The sequence below is a fragment of the Typopeltis vanoorti genome, chromosome 6, assembly GCF_054136105.1.
Source record: "Typopeltis vanoorti isolate ZY-2024b chromosome 6, IOZ_Tvanoo_1.0, whole genome shotgun sequence".
In the NCBI taxonomy this organism is placed as follows: Eukaryota; Metazoa; Arthropoda; class Arachnida; order Uropygi; family Thelyphonidae; genus Typopeltis; species Typopeltis vanoorti.
Genome location: NC_143554.1, coordinates 57,876,255 through 57,890,839, shown reverse-complemented (window position 1 = coordinate 57,890,839; position 14,585 = coordinate 57,876,255). Strand labels below are relative to the sequence as shown.

The window sequence follows — 14,585 nt, the reverse complement described above, 5'->3', positions numbered from 1 at the left end:
AGCTGGAGAGTGGATATGCTAACCACTCGGCTTGCTTTTAACTAATTAAGTGCCTAGAATCACTAGGGATGATGTGGAAGACATGCATTAGCAGATTAGTACAATGAATGCAAGTAGAATAATTATTACGGCAGACTTCAACAATGGAGACTTTACTTGGAAGGAGAAAAGATCGTATGCCAGAAAGGAAATGGAAACGATACACTTGCTGAGAGGTAATTACTTGAAAAATTTGATGGAGGGGGACTCAGGATATGAGTATTGGATCTTGTTATAGGGTTAGAAGACCTGTCCATAACCAAGGTAGCTACACTGCCTCCAATTGTGCATAATGTGGTCTTGACTCGGGAGGTAGTAAAACATGTGGAAATGCAGCTTAAGGTAAGGTCATTATGTAGAACTATAAAACAGGTGATTATGATACACTTAGGAGGTAGCTTGCAACAGTACCATGGCACAATAATCTGCAAGGGAAGGATGTTCAAAGTGCACGGGGGGAGAGTCAAGAGATATCAGAAAAGGGATATATCACATTGTATATATCTCTTTTATTTATATATATGCTGGGTGATCCAAAAGTAACAGAAAAAGTAAAAATTCAATAATTCGAAAAGTATAGACAGTAGAAAGATGCGGTTTTCACAGAAATGCACAGAAAGACATGGGATTTTTTTTAATAAGAAAAATTTTATTACCAGAATAGTTACATTTGCCACCGACAGTTTGCGCTTCAGTTGTGTCAGTAGTACAGCACAGTTCACAATGCAGCTAGGATTACAAATGTTCAATGTGACGGCCATCATTCATGAGAATGGACGTCGGATGTGGTACGACACTCTGCACAGCATAGAAGAGGGTTTCAGCTGTAATTCCTGTCACATGATGGCGAACAGCTTCTTTCAACATGGCCAATGACGTCGGCCGACCTCTGTACACCTGTGACTTCAAGTAGCCCCATAACCAAAAGTCACAAGGTGTAAGGTCTGGAGATCTTGGTGGCCATTCGTGTGGGAAAGAGCGACTGAGGACACAGTCATTGCCAAATGTCGATCGCAGCAGGTGCTGGACAGGACCTGTGATGTGCGGAGGTGCTCCATCCTGCATGAATGTTACACTATGGGAGTGCTTGCCTCTCTTGCAAGGAGGGAATGATGCTGTCTCTTAAAAGCGCTGCATAACGCTCGCCTGTGACAGAAACATAATGTACTGCTGTAGACTTCCTCAAAGAAAAAGGGGCCTATAATTAATGATGCAGTGAACCCACACCATGCTGTCACCTTTGGCTGATTCAAAAGGGTTTCCACAATCGCGTGTGGGTTCTCTCTCGCCCAGATGCGGCATTTGTGTGCATTTTCATTTCCATTAAGCAAAAAATCACCTTGTCAGTCCACAGGACATTTGACAGCCATTCCGCATTGACATTTTCCATCTGTTGAAAAGCCCAATTTGCAAATTCATGACGTCTCTCGAAATCGGTTGGTTTCAGTTCCTGTACGTGTTGGATTTTGTAAGGATACCTCTTGAGGATGATCCTGAGTGATCGCCACACAGGCCCGTACAAAATGCCAGTTCGTCTTGAAATTTCAAGCGCACTACATTCCCCATGTGCGGAAGCTGCCGATTGTGTGTCGGTCTTGTGTTCGACCTCGTGCACAACTGCAATAGGTTTTTTGGGTCTCCCGCTTCTTGCAAGTGTTTCCAAACTGCCAGTGTCATCAAACCTGTTCATCATAGCTATCAGTGAGGAACAAGACATCGGTCTTGTTCCTCACTGATAGCTATGATGCCCACTTCTAATACCCGCATCGAACAATAGGTGCGCAAAGCCACACTTGCACATTCGGAGTTCTGATAATACAGCTTAACTAAAAGTGCTTTATCTCGTAAGGATAACATGCCTCACCTTGGCAGAACGTTTAACTTCAGTAATAAACGTTAAATGCTGAAAGTTTAACTTCAGTATTCACTACATCTGAAATTTACATACCTCACAGTTTAAATAGTGACAGGTAGCAGCTCCGGGACTGCTACAGCGCCACCTACCAGTGACAAATGTAACTATTCTGGCAATAAAATTTTTCGTTATTAAAAAAAAATCCCATGTCTTTCTGTATATTTCTGTGAAAACTGCATTGTGCTACTGTCTATACTTTTCGAATTATTACTTTTTCTGTAACTTTTGGATCACCTGGTATATATATATTGTATATAACCAAGGTCAGGGGGATAAATTAGGTAGGAGTTACATGGATGAGTAGTATCATTAAGCATGAGCTGCAAAAAAGAAACTGTTGTGGAGGATATATAAGGAGACAGATGAACCAGTTAACTCAGGAACAGTACAAGGATTAGGCAAGAAAGGTAATCAGCATGGTAAGGAAGGAAAAATCAACAATTAGCTGAAGAGATGAAAGAAAATCCCAGAGTTTTTTTATTTTTTTATTTTTTAATGCATGCTAGTGGCAGAGAGGTAACAAAGGCAGAAGAAATTGTTGAGCTACTGAGTGACCATATATCATCCAAGTAGAGATATTACTATGGCAGAGGTGACAGAGACTGATATGAGAATAGAGGTTAATGAATTAGAGGTACCTGGGATATTGCAGAATCTGAATGCATATACGACTGTGGGATTGTATGGGATATTGGCATGCATTTTAAGAGAGTGTGCAGGGGAAATGGCAATGCCTTTGACTAGGCTGTTTAATTTAAGTCTCAGCTCTGGCAAAGTTCCAAGAGAGTGGAAGGAGAGCAAAATAAATCCTTTGCATAAAGGAGGATCTAAGTCTGTGGTTGCAAATTATAGACCAATTAGCATTTAGTATAAAGGAATGGATGGATAAGAATATGATACTCTATGAGAAGCAGCATGGCTTTGTGAAGGGTAGGTCATGCCTTAATAATCGATTAACTTTTTCATAATAGGATGACAGCTGACTTGGATAACAGAGAATGGCTACACGATGATACTGCTGGATTTTGCAAAGCCGTTTGACAGGATACCACACTGAACTCTATTATGAAACTGAAACTGATGGATATGAAACTGATGATATGGATTAAAGGGTGACTCATGGACAGATACCAAAAAGTAGTATATGGAGAAGCAGAATCCAGTAGAAGGCAGGTGACTAGTGGTGTGCAGGGTTCTGTGTTTGGACCACTTCTGTTTAATTTGTACATAAATTATATGAGAAATAATTTAAAGGGAGATATTTAGTTATTTGCTGATGATGCATAGTTAGGTAGTGTAATAATTAATCAAGGTGATGTAGAGAGCTTGGGATGATTTGAATAGGCTGACGGTATGAGAAAAACATAATGGATGTCGATTTAATGTGGAAAAGTGAAAAGTTACGCATTTTGGAATATAAAGATAACAAGCCGTATACCATTGAAGAAACTATACTCCAGGAAATTGATGAATCCAAAGATCTAGGAGTAGTAGTAGTAGACAGAGAGTTGAAGTTTAGAAGGCACATTGCTAAAGTGGCTAGGATAGCTCACAGGATTACTTGGTTATTAAAGAACACAATAACAAACAAAGATAAGAGAGTTTTCCTTCCACTTTATAAAGCCTTGATACAGTCACACCTGGATTACTGTGCTCAGGTCTGTTCACCTAGGAATGAGGAAGTGGTGGAGAGGATCTAGAGACGAGTAACCAAGATGGTGAGTGGTCTGTAGAATCCTCCTTATGATGACAGATTGAGGATTTATGTATTGCAAAAGTTGGTTGATGGGGGGAAAAGGGGGGGGGGGAGATATGATAGAAACATTTAACTTTCTTAAAGGATTTTATAAGATTAATGCAGGAGAAATGCTTAAACATTTGGCTAGAGGGAGCAGAAGAAGAAGTCATCCCTGGAAGTTGAGTAAATGTGTGTTTAGGAAGGGCATGAGGACTAGATTTTTTGCTTGGAGAGTAGTGAATGAATGGAATGGGTTGCCTGAATCAGTTTTAAGTGCTTGGTCTGTTAATGGTTTCAAGGAGAGATACAAGAGATATTGTGTTGATAGTTTGGGTCTCCCATGATGAGTCACAGGACTCCATGGAAGTGCCCGTGCAATAATAATAATAATAATGATACTCAGAAATCTGCATTCAAATGAAATTATTCAATTGCACTACCTACAATTTTAAGTATATTCATGAAACTACTAAACTGGAATTTAATACATTTAAAAATCACATAAAACGAATAAGCTATTGGTCAGGTGGATCAAATAATTGACCCATACCAATCCATCTTTCAAGAGAGATGGATTGCCTTTACTGAAAGATGGATTGGTCACCTGGATTAATTATTTGGCATCCTCAATCACCAGACTGAAATTTGGTGGATTTTTATTTGTGAGTACATTTGAAATCAATAGTGTACTCTACCATTGGGGAAAGTTGATCAACTGCATGCATTGGTTAACATGCACCAGCAAGAACTTTCGAACACAAGAACTTTTAGTGGCAATGGTAGTCAGTGTGAACATCTGGTGTGAGGTGCATTCATCCTACAATTTTCTCTACCAGTTATCACATTTAGCTTATTTCACATTTTTTCCCTTCTATCTACATTGCAATTTCTCACCATTCATACTATCACTATAAAGAGATCTATATTGGAAATACATTGTTTCTGGACACGTATTAGATCTATGAATTTCACGATGTAGAACATGCCTTTAAAATTATACAAAGGGGGGATTTGTGGAATAACTCAGCATACTTCTGGCACAAAACAGTTAGTAGTAGTATATACTTTATTATTATTAATACAACAGATTCAGGGCATCAGTGACTCATCGAGGGAGACCACACATCACTGATACCAGGTCTCAAACTTTATATTGATGTCATTCACATTATCTTCAAAGGCACACCATTTCAATCATGTGCTGCTTTATGAGAAACAAAATCAAGCTATCATCACTTTCTCACTGCATTCATTCTCAACTTCCATGGATGCCCTCTCACCATTCTCCATAAAATAAAAAGTTCCATCTACTGTTTAAGACATATGACCATTTAAAAAGTTTTCTTTATCAGATTTCACAGTTCACACATTCTTAATTGGTCCTAATCTACATTCTTATATCCCAACATCATCTTTAATACTCTCTTTTGTACCTTCTCTACATTATCTGCATAACCTGTGCACAGTTGTCTGGAGGAAGTCATATCAGTGCTTTGTAAAGAAGCAAAATGACTTCCTTATAAGTCAATTCATTTCAACACTGCAATTATTATTATTATTACTATGCGCCAACTCCATGGAGTCCAATGACTCATCGCAGGAGGGACTCTACCTCACTAAATACATCTCACCCTCCCCACTACTACTACTTAATTCTCCTACTATGACACTACTACCATCAACACCATCTACTGCTCATGATCACCAACAACAGTATTTTTGTCTGTAAATTGCATGTGTTCTGAAGGCTGATTTGTCTGTAAGCAGGATGAAAAACCTGAGCTTCAGGAGAAAATCCCTGCTACATCCGTATGAGATCGGTTAACTCACCTTCAACTGAAAAAGCCCATATAAGGATTCCCATCATCACAACAAGAATCAAACCCAGGTCTTTTCCAATTATTCTCTGAGTTGTATTTACTATTTTTGCAATGGGACATTTCAACTTTAGTTTCTTATCCACCATGACTCCAAAATGATAATCATTTTTATATACCCATGGGTCCAACCTATTCTGCAAGTGCTGCATGTGAATTACAATCCTGATTACCCTATGTATTTTTGCATCATCAGAAAACAGCTGTATGTCTCCTGATGTTTTCAATATCATTAATGTAAAGATCAAATAACAATGAACCAAGGACTGATCCCTGGGATACACCACCAGTTACCTTAAGTGTTGCAGACTAATATCCCCATACACCACTTTTTGATATCTGTCTGTCAACTTTCCTCTTATCCATGCTAATAGTTTATAATCCAATCAAATGTCCTCCAACTTATGTATGTTGCATACTGTCAAAAGCCTTGGGAAAGTCCAAAAGTATGATGGTGTTTCCATTCTCCTTGTCTAGCTAAATAGTAACATGATTATAAAATGTGAAAAAGTTACAGAAACACGACCTACTTTAGTAAACACATATTTCAATGAAAAGCATAACTTTTCTGTCAACCCATTTTTGAGGTTGGCTCTTGTCAACTTTTCCAAAATCATCATCATCTAAGAGATAATAGTGGGTTGATAGCTAGATGTATCTGTTTGCTTCGCCATGTGCAATGGGATTATTATACATTCATCCCACTTCTATGGAATCTTCCCTGTGCGGCTCATTTTATACATCCAAATCAAATGCACAGTCAATTCAGCTGAACATTCTTTTAACATCTGAGCTGATAACACATCAACCTATTGCCAAATTCTTATTCACTTTGTACAAAAAGCTCTATTACCACCACCTACTGTATTTATGCACCTGAGTTTCTCCATCTTTTTTATTGTCTGTAGAGTAACATAAACTGAAGGTGGCATATACCATATTGATAGATATTAGCAAAACTGGTGCTCATAACTGAAAGTCTCTTGTGTCCACCATGTCACAGTAATTAAGTAGTTATTATTTCACATTCTTTCTTTAACATGCAGCACCATTCCTGTCACTCTCAGGCAGCATTTCATATAATACATAATCATTGAACCTACACCTTATAATTTTCGTAACTAATCTCATCATGTGGTGTTTCTTCCACATTTTTTCCCCCTTAAGAATCACTTGCTTAATATGATTGCACATTTCCATTTCACTCCTATCCATATTTATTTTTGAAATCTAGATACACATTCCGATTTTACACCATTTATGTAATTTTCTTTTCCTGTGCTTCCCATGAAATGGGAACTTTTGAAATCCATGATATCCAGCAACCATCACCATGGGACTGAACCCAGGTTTTCAGAATGAATATCCATATATTTCACCACTCCCCAGGTCAGTACAGCATAGTCACTGCCACCATTATTGCTTATGGAAGTTAACTCAAACAACTCAATAAATCTGTTTCATTATTCTCATGAAATTTCATCACTACAAAATTAATGTTCAAATAATTAGTGTCAAAACTGATAATTAATCATTTAGACCCATCATGGTTTATTGTCACTAGTGACTGACTGACTAGGTCAATAACACCCCACCATGATTTATTTGATCTTGCAAGTTTGCATCCCATCAAAATGATATGGATAATTTGTGGTGTCAAATTCTCTGATATGGTTAACAGACATTCCATTCCATTGACAGCACATTCCATTCTCTACTATCTTGTCTGTCCATAAAATTACTATACACTCTATACTCAATTACAGTTAGTATATCTTCCTCTTTTACTACTGCCCACAATGAGGCCACATGTTTAATTATTTCTGTAGTCTATATGACCCAGCTGGATAACTTGCAGATTCATATCTAATGCTTCACTTGTGCACATATCAACATATACTGCTTGGAAAGAAGTCAACGGACACCACATGAGCAAGGCAGTGCCATGTAACAAGTCATGTGTAGTTGGTGTAAATTGGAAGAATATGTTCCCAAGTCAGTGCAACTGTCTGGGTGAAATGGCTAGGAGAAAGGAACTAACTGAGCTTGAAAGAGGCATTGTGACAGGATGTCATGTTGCAGGCCTATCTGTTTGGCAAACCAGGACACCCCAGGTCAACAATCATCGACACCATATTGAGATGGAAACACAGAGAGGCAACTGCAAGTGCTACCTGCAGTGGACACCCCATGACACTCACTAAGCTGACAATAGGGTGCTTACAAAGGATATGTAAAAACCTCCATTCATCAGCCAATACATTGATTGCAGAGTTTTAGACATCAGCTGGAACAGAATATGCACAAAAACATTCATAACTGAGGCTCACATGGGTTTCCCAGGTATGACTGCAATATGCAAGCCCCACATTCCCAAACCAATATGCAATGTCATCTTCAGTGGTGCAGAGAGAATGACGAGACATGGAAGCTTGGAAAGCTGTGTTATGGAGTGACAAATCATGCCACACCTTTACCGAGCAGGTGGATGGGTGTGGCAGATGCCCAGTAAAATCATACACCAGAGTGCATAACCCCAACTATGAAATTCAGAGATGGCATTGTGATGGAATGGTCCTGTTTTTCCTAGTTTGGCCTCGAACCTATGTTTCTGGTGCCACGAACATTGAACTCTGAGAGGTACATGAATATTATGGACAATGCAGCGCTTCCTACTTTGTAGTGTTTCAATGGAAATGACCATTGTCTCTTTCAGCCAGACAATGCACCATGTCATAAGGCTGCTGCTGCTGTATTAAGGTGGGTGTCATGGCTGTTTGTTCCTCACATTATGTTGTCCGTGACTTCTTTCTAAGCAGTGTATTTAATAAGTCCAGATGAGAACATTTTTCCATCAAAATCACCTCCATAATTATGCTAGTTCGTATAATTAACATAGTTGCATAACTTGGTTGCTGATACCACGAAATTTTTCCAGACTTCTGATACACCACAGGAGCAAGTGCAGTCCACCCATCTTATATGAATTCATTCTTCCCTTAAACTCACTCCACACATCCAAAAACTTGTAATTATTCCTTTTACCAAGCCTGCGCATCAAACTTTGCCACTAGATCCTTTCTGAATACAGTACTTTCATACATTGGTAACAGATTAATAATTTTCACTCTTGTTTCTTCAAGCAATTCTTTCATTTTTTTTTCTCCCTTTCTCTACATTCTGCAATCGCAAAATAATTTTAATATTCTTGAGCACTCTCCTATTTATCGCTGGTTAAATTGTTTTATCCAAATAAAACTACATAACCTTATTTCATTTATCCACAGGTTTCAAGTGAATTTGCTATCTGCTAATACTTTTTATTCCCCATAGGGAGTGGACAAGGATGTTTTCGCTCTATCTAGCTTTTGGAGATGGGGTCAATCCCTACTGTTAGCTAAGCAAAGATAGCTAGCCAAAGAATCCCATATCACTAATTTTAAGTGCCATCGGGTGAAGAGAGTACTTCAGACAAGTGTCGTTATCTCGTGGTCTATAATACAATATATTGTTGTCTGTAATAGTATGAGTTCTCTTGAATTTCTTGAGTTTAAGTGACAAAAAAACTTGCTTGGCTGAGCCAGAGTTCAACATGCAAATTAGTTGAAAAAAGGGTTAGAAAATGTTTCTCTAGTCGGCAACTAGAATTGAATTTAAGAAAGTCTTTCTTCAGGTGTCCATTGCTAGGGATGTAAATATCATTTCCAAAGTACTTTGGAAATGACTGTAGTCCTTCAAATGAATGAGCAAAAATGAATCAATACATTTTACTGCTAAAACTTTTTTGTTTATTCCCTCAATTAACACAGTATCTAACTTGGACACTGAAGTGTATAGACAGTGAACATATGTCAAAAACATGATTTCTATATAAATACGCTGTGGGTTATTATATGTGGTTCATACCTGATTTTGCCATTTCATTGGCTGATTGGATAGTGTACTTGCTTTCCATCCAACAGGCTGTGGGTTTGAATCACAAAATTAGTGTTTGTCTTACTAATGCTGTGTGGAAAGAGCATCTACAACCCTAACACTTCTTTCAGCAGAGACTAAACTTCCAATATCCTATCCAGTGACATCCTATGTGAATAACTAATATCTGATTTAAAGATAATCAAGAATGAAAGAGGTGAAATTCTGATAGAAAAAGAGAAAATATTACAGAGATGGGAAGAATATGTAAGTAAACTTTATGAAGATAGGGAAAGAGGAGAAAATCAAAGGAAAGAACATAGTGGGCAGAGACTGTGCATCATGAGGGAGGAATTGAATCTAGCAATTCAAAAGATGAAAGAAGGAAAATCACTTGGAATAGATGGTATACAGATAGAACTTATAAGGAATATAGGTGAAAAAGGTATGGAAGTGTTATGGCAAATTATTAACGGAATTTATGAAGGACAAGAATTACCAGAGGAGTTTAGAAGATCAATTTTTATCCCCATTCCAAAAAAGACGGGAGTTTTAGACTGTAACAATTTTAGAATGATAAGTCTTATAACTCACACAACAAAAATTCTGGTGCAAATAATTTTAGAGAGAATTAGGAATAAAATAGAAAAAGAAATGAATGAGGAACAGTTTGGATTCAGAACCAACAAAGGAACTAGAGAGGCTATAACTTGACTAAGAATTATTGGGGAGAAAACACTAAACCATGGTGGAAAGTTGTTTTTGCGATTTCTAGATTTTGAAAAGGCATTTGATACAGTAAAACATGAAAGGCTTTTTGACATTCTAGAAAATACTGATATTGACTCTTATGACTTGGAAATTTTAAAGAGATTATATTGGTCACAAATAGCGTCAGTATGTGTAAATGGAGAGGAAAAAGGAGAATTCCCAGTGGAGAGAGGAGTCAGACAAGGATGCAAGTTATCACCATTACTGTTTAACTTTTATAGTGAACAAATGTTTAGCGAGGCACTTGAGGATGTAGAAGAAGGAATAAAAATAAACGGACGAATCGTTAATAACTTAAGATATGCGGATGATGTAGTGGTGATGGCAGAAAGTGAAAATGGGTTACAACAAATTATTCAAAGAATTGAAAACTCTTGTAAAGAGTATGGACTAAGAATTAACACAAAAAAGACCAAAATAATGATAATGGGTAGAAAAATAGGAGATAACGTAAAAATAAGATGTGAAGGAAAGATTTCAATATTTAGGTAGCTGGATCTCAGAGAAAGGAACTTCAGAGTTGGACATTAGAAATAGAATTGGCAAAGCTAAATCGGCATTTATGGAAATGATGAGAATTTTAATAAACAAGAACACTAAAATAGGTGTTAGAATTGGAATAGTTAAAGCAACAGTTTGGAGTATTGCAAGTTATGGAAGTGAGTCATGGACACTCAGAAAGAGAGATATGGAAAGAATTAATGCATTGGAAATGTGGTGTTATAAAAAGATGGAAAAGATTAGCTATACAGAAAGAATATCAAATCCAGAAGTTTCAAAACGAGTTCGGATGGAAAGAACACTGCTAAAGAATATTATGCAAAGAGAGACCAGATTTGCAGGACATCAATTGAGAGGTTCTTCGGGACACCTGACAAGAACTATATTACAAGGGAAAATTGAGAAGAAGAGAAGACGTGGAAGACCAACTAGAGAGTGGTTTAATGACATCGTGGAATGGACTGGTTTAAGAATGATGGAAGCGACAAACAGAGATAAATGGAGAAGAGCTACTCATCTGCTGCAACCCTCTTGCTAGAGGATGCTACCGGACGACAACGACGACGATTTAAAGAATCAGTTCCTATAAAATCTTAATTTTTAAAATCTGAGAAGTGGATGATCTATGTATTCTTAGAATTTAATAACTTGTTCCACAGTCACAAAACTAAAGCCTTTTATTTTCCATAGGGAATAGGGCGATAATGTTTAGCCAAACATTTTGAGGGGTGGTAGGCAGTCTATTCCTTCATTAACAGCTGGCCAATGCTATCAGTGATTTTCATAGACATCCAAAATCAAGGAGAAACTTTTTGAAACTCTTTTTCTGAAACACTTTAAGTTTCTATATTTGGCTATAAAGTATGGCTGGATCCATAGTATCCTCCATTTTAATATCATAACTATGCTAAATCGAAGCCTTTCAGCTCTATACTTTAGTACTGTGAATTAGCCAGTGCATAGAAACTTGTGTATCTCATTCCGTAAAACAGGCAAAGCAGAAAAAGTAAATAAGACTGGCCTCACAATCTGGCAATTGCTTTTGCCATAATTATTACTAAAAAAATTTCAGTTTTTTTTTTTTTTTAGTAATAATTATGGCAAAAGTAAAAATTTCAGTGAGTGAACTGGAGAAAGTATTGCTAGATGGAAGCACAGTGTGTGTGTGTGTGGAAGTACAGTATGTGATCGATGCAAGAGATGAAGTGAAAAATCAGGAGAGCAGTATTGAAGAGACAGAAATGCTTGGCAGTGCAAACAGTAATAGTGTGAAAGATGAAGAGAGAGAATGGGAATGTAAGAGGAACAGGGGAAACGGAGTGGAGCCTAGGTTGACAGGGAGACATGGCATAGGAAGAGTGGATGTTGAAAGTGGCAGTGAATGTGTGTATGAAGATGGAGTATATTGCGATATGGATGGGGAAGTCGAGACAGAGCAAATTATGTGGCAAGTGATGATAAAGGTGACTGGAGTGGTGTGGCTCCACCATACCACTCCAAGCTACAACCAACAAGTGGCTTGGAGAGGACTGGTTATAGACCAAACAATAAATTACTGTGTTTGTTTACAAATGACAAAAGTATCAGAAATGAGAGAGATGAAATGGTTTCACTGATTGAGTTTATTCACCCCCAAATCATTGGAATAAGTGAAAAATGTTTGAACGAAGCTGATATTCTAACAGGAATAGAAATGGAAGGATAAAGTATTTTTCACAAGGATAGAAAGAAGAAGAAGAAGGGAAGAGGAGTGCTGCTGATGATAGCAGGTGAATTATGTCCACATAAGGTAGACATGAAAGAAGAAAATAGTGGCAATGGGTTATGAGGCAGTGTGATGTAATATGGAAGTTGACAGGAAGACATGTTTAGTTGGATGTTGCAGCTGAGAATGTGGAGGATAGTGAATGTATAAACAACTTAAATAAGTGAACAAAGGAAGAGTAATTATTATGGGTGATTTTAATTATGGCAGTATAGATTGGAATTAAGAAAGAACTTGACATTGTTAGCAGAGCTAATCTCAGGTGGTATGGTCACTCAAACAGAATGGGAGAAGAAAGATTAGCAAAACAAGTGTTCTCTGCCAGGTTGGCAGGAAAAAGATCAAGACATAGACCAAGACATAGATGGTATAAAGTGTCATAGAATATAGAAATATAAGATCTGATAATGTTGGAGTCTTGACAGGTAACAGATTGATTTTGAGGACAATTGTAGATAGGAAGTTACTAATGATGTAAATTTTTCATGGAGTACTATCATATCCTGCACACCCCTTCAAGAGTACTTTGGAGGCAGTACAAGATGAATAATGGTAACAGTCAGTTACATGAAAAGTATAAAGAACAAGCCAGAAGAGAGACTCAGTTAGTAAGGAAAACAAAATAGCTGTATGAGTAAAAATTGGCAAATCAGGCAAAGAAAAACCACAGAGAGTATTTTTTAGATATGTTGCAAGTAGAAGGAAGAATGATTATGGTAAGATGGTGTTAATGGATGAAAACGGTAGAATGCTAACTGCTGCAGAAGACATTGTTGAGGCATTCGGTGATCAATTTATAAGTGTTTCAACCTCATCAGGGTGGAATCATGAGCAACTTAAGTGTTGAGGATATAGGAGAGTATGACTTAATTGTGAATAAGCAGGACGTATTTAAGGAAATAAATAATCTTGATGTTAATAAGGCAATAGGATTTGATGACATATCACAATGCATCTTAAGGGAATGTTTTCAGAGAACTGGCAGTAGCATTAGCATGTTGTTTAATATGAGTCCTACAACAGCACAGGTTTCAAGGGAGTGGAAGGAGGATGAAATTGATCCACTGCATGAAGCTGGTGATAAGGCTGCAGCTTCAAATTATAGGCCAATCTGAATATCTGGAATTGTGGTGAAAATACTGGAGAGATTGGTCAGAAGAAGGATACAGAAATGGGTTGATAACAGCAGTAGTCGCTGTGGTTATCAGCACATGTTTGTTAAAGGGAGATCATGTTTTACTAATGTACTATAACAAGTTGACAAATACCTTGGACAGGGGACATGCATGCATTTATATATATATATATATATATATATACAGTGGTTTACTTGGATTTTGCAAAGGCTTTTGGTGGACTGCCACATGACAAGCTGATAAATAAATTGAAACAGATGGGATTGGACAACAGACTTCTGAGATGGATCAGTGAGTAGTTGTCAGATAGGTATCAGAAAGTTGTATATGGTAGTACAGTATTCCAAAAGATGAAGGTCACTAGTGGTGTGCCACAGGGGGTCGGTTTTGGGACCATTCTTGTTCAATTTGTACATTAATGATATTGGGATGAGTTTAACTAGTGATATGCAGCTATTTGTAGATGATGCAAAGTTGGCGAGAGTAATGTAGAGTCAAGCAGATGTTATGGCCTTACAGGAGGACTTCAACAGATTGCATGAATGAGCAGGTAAGTGGAACTGTCAATTCAATACTGCAAAGTGTAAGACTTTGAGATTTGGTAAGCAACAATTGGATGCAAAGTACACACTTCATAGGGAAACTTTAAAGGAAGTAGAGGAGATGAGAGATCTAGGAGTGATGGTGAACAAGGACCTGAAATTCAGGGGACCACATTGCACAAGTTGAGAAGACATTACATCGTATAATGGCAATGATGTGGAGGACCCCTAACATGCAGAAATAGAGAGGTTATGATGCTAATGTATAAGGCCTTGATCAGGCCTCATACAGATTGTTGCTCACAGATTTGGTCGCCAGATTTTAATAGTGACGAGGATATGTAGGAAAGGGTCCAGAGAAGATTTACAAAGGTAGTCAGTGGTCT

The 14,585-nt window shown here is 37.6% G+C and overlaps 1 protein-coding gene across 1 annotated transcript in view; it reads right to left on the bottom strand.

Annotated features, from left to right (window-relative positions):
- Ids (iduronate 2-sulfatase) overlaps nt 1-14,585 on the bottom strand; it is a 192,051-nt gene that overhangs the window by 18,903 nt on the left and 158,563 nt on the right. The gene's annotated exons all lie outside the window — the stretch shown is intronic.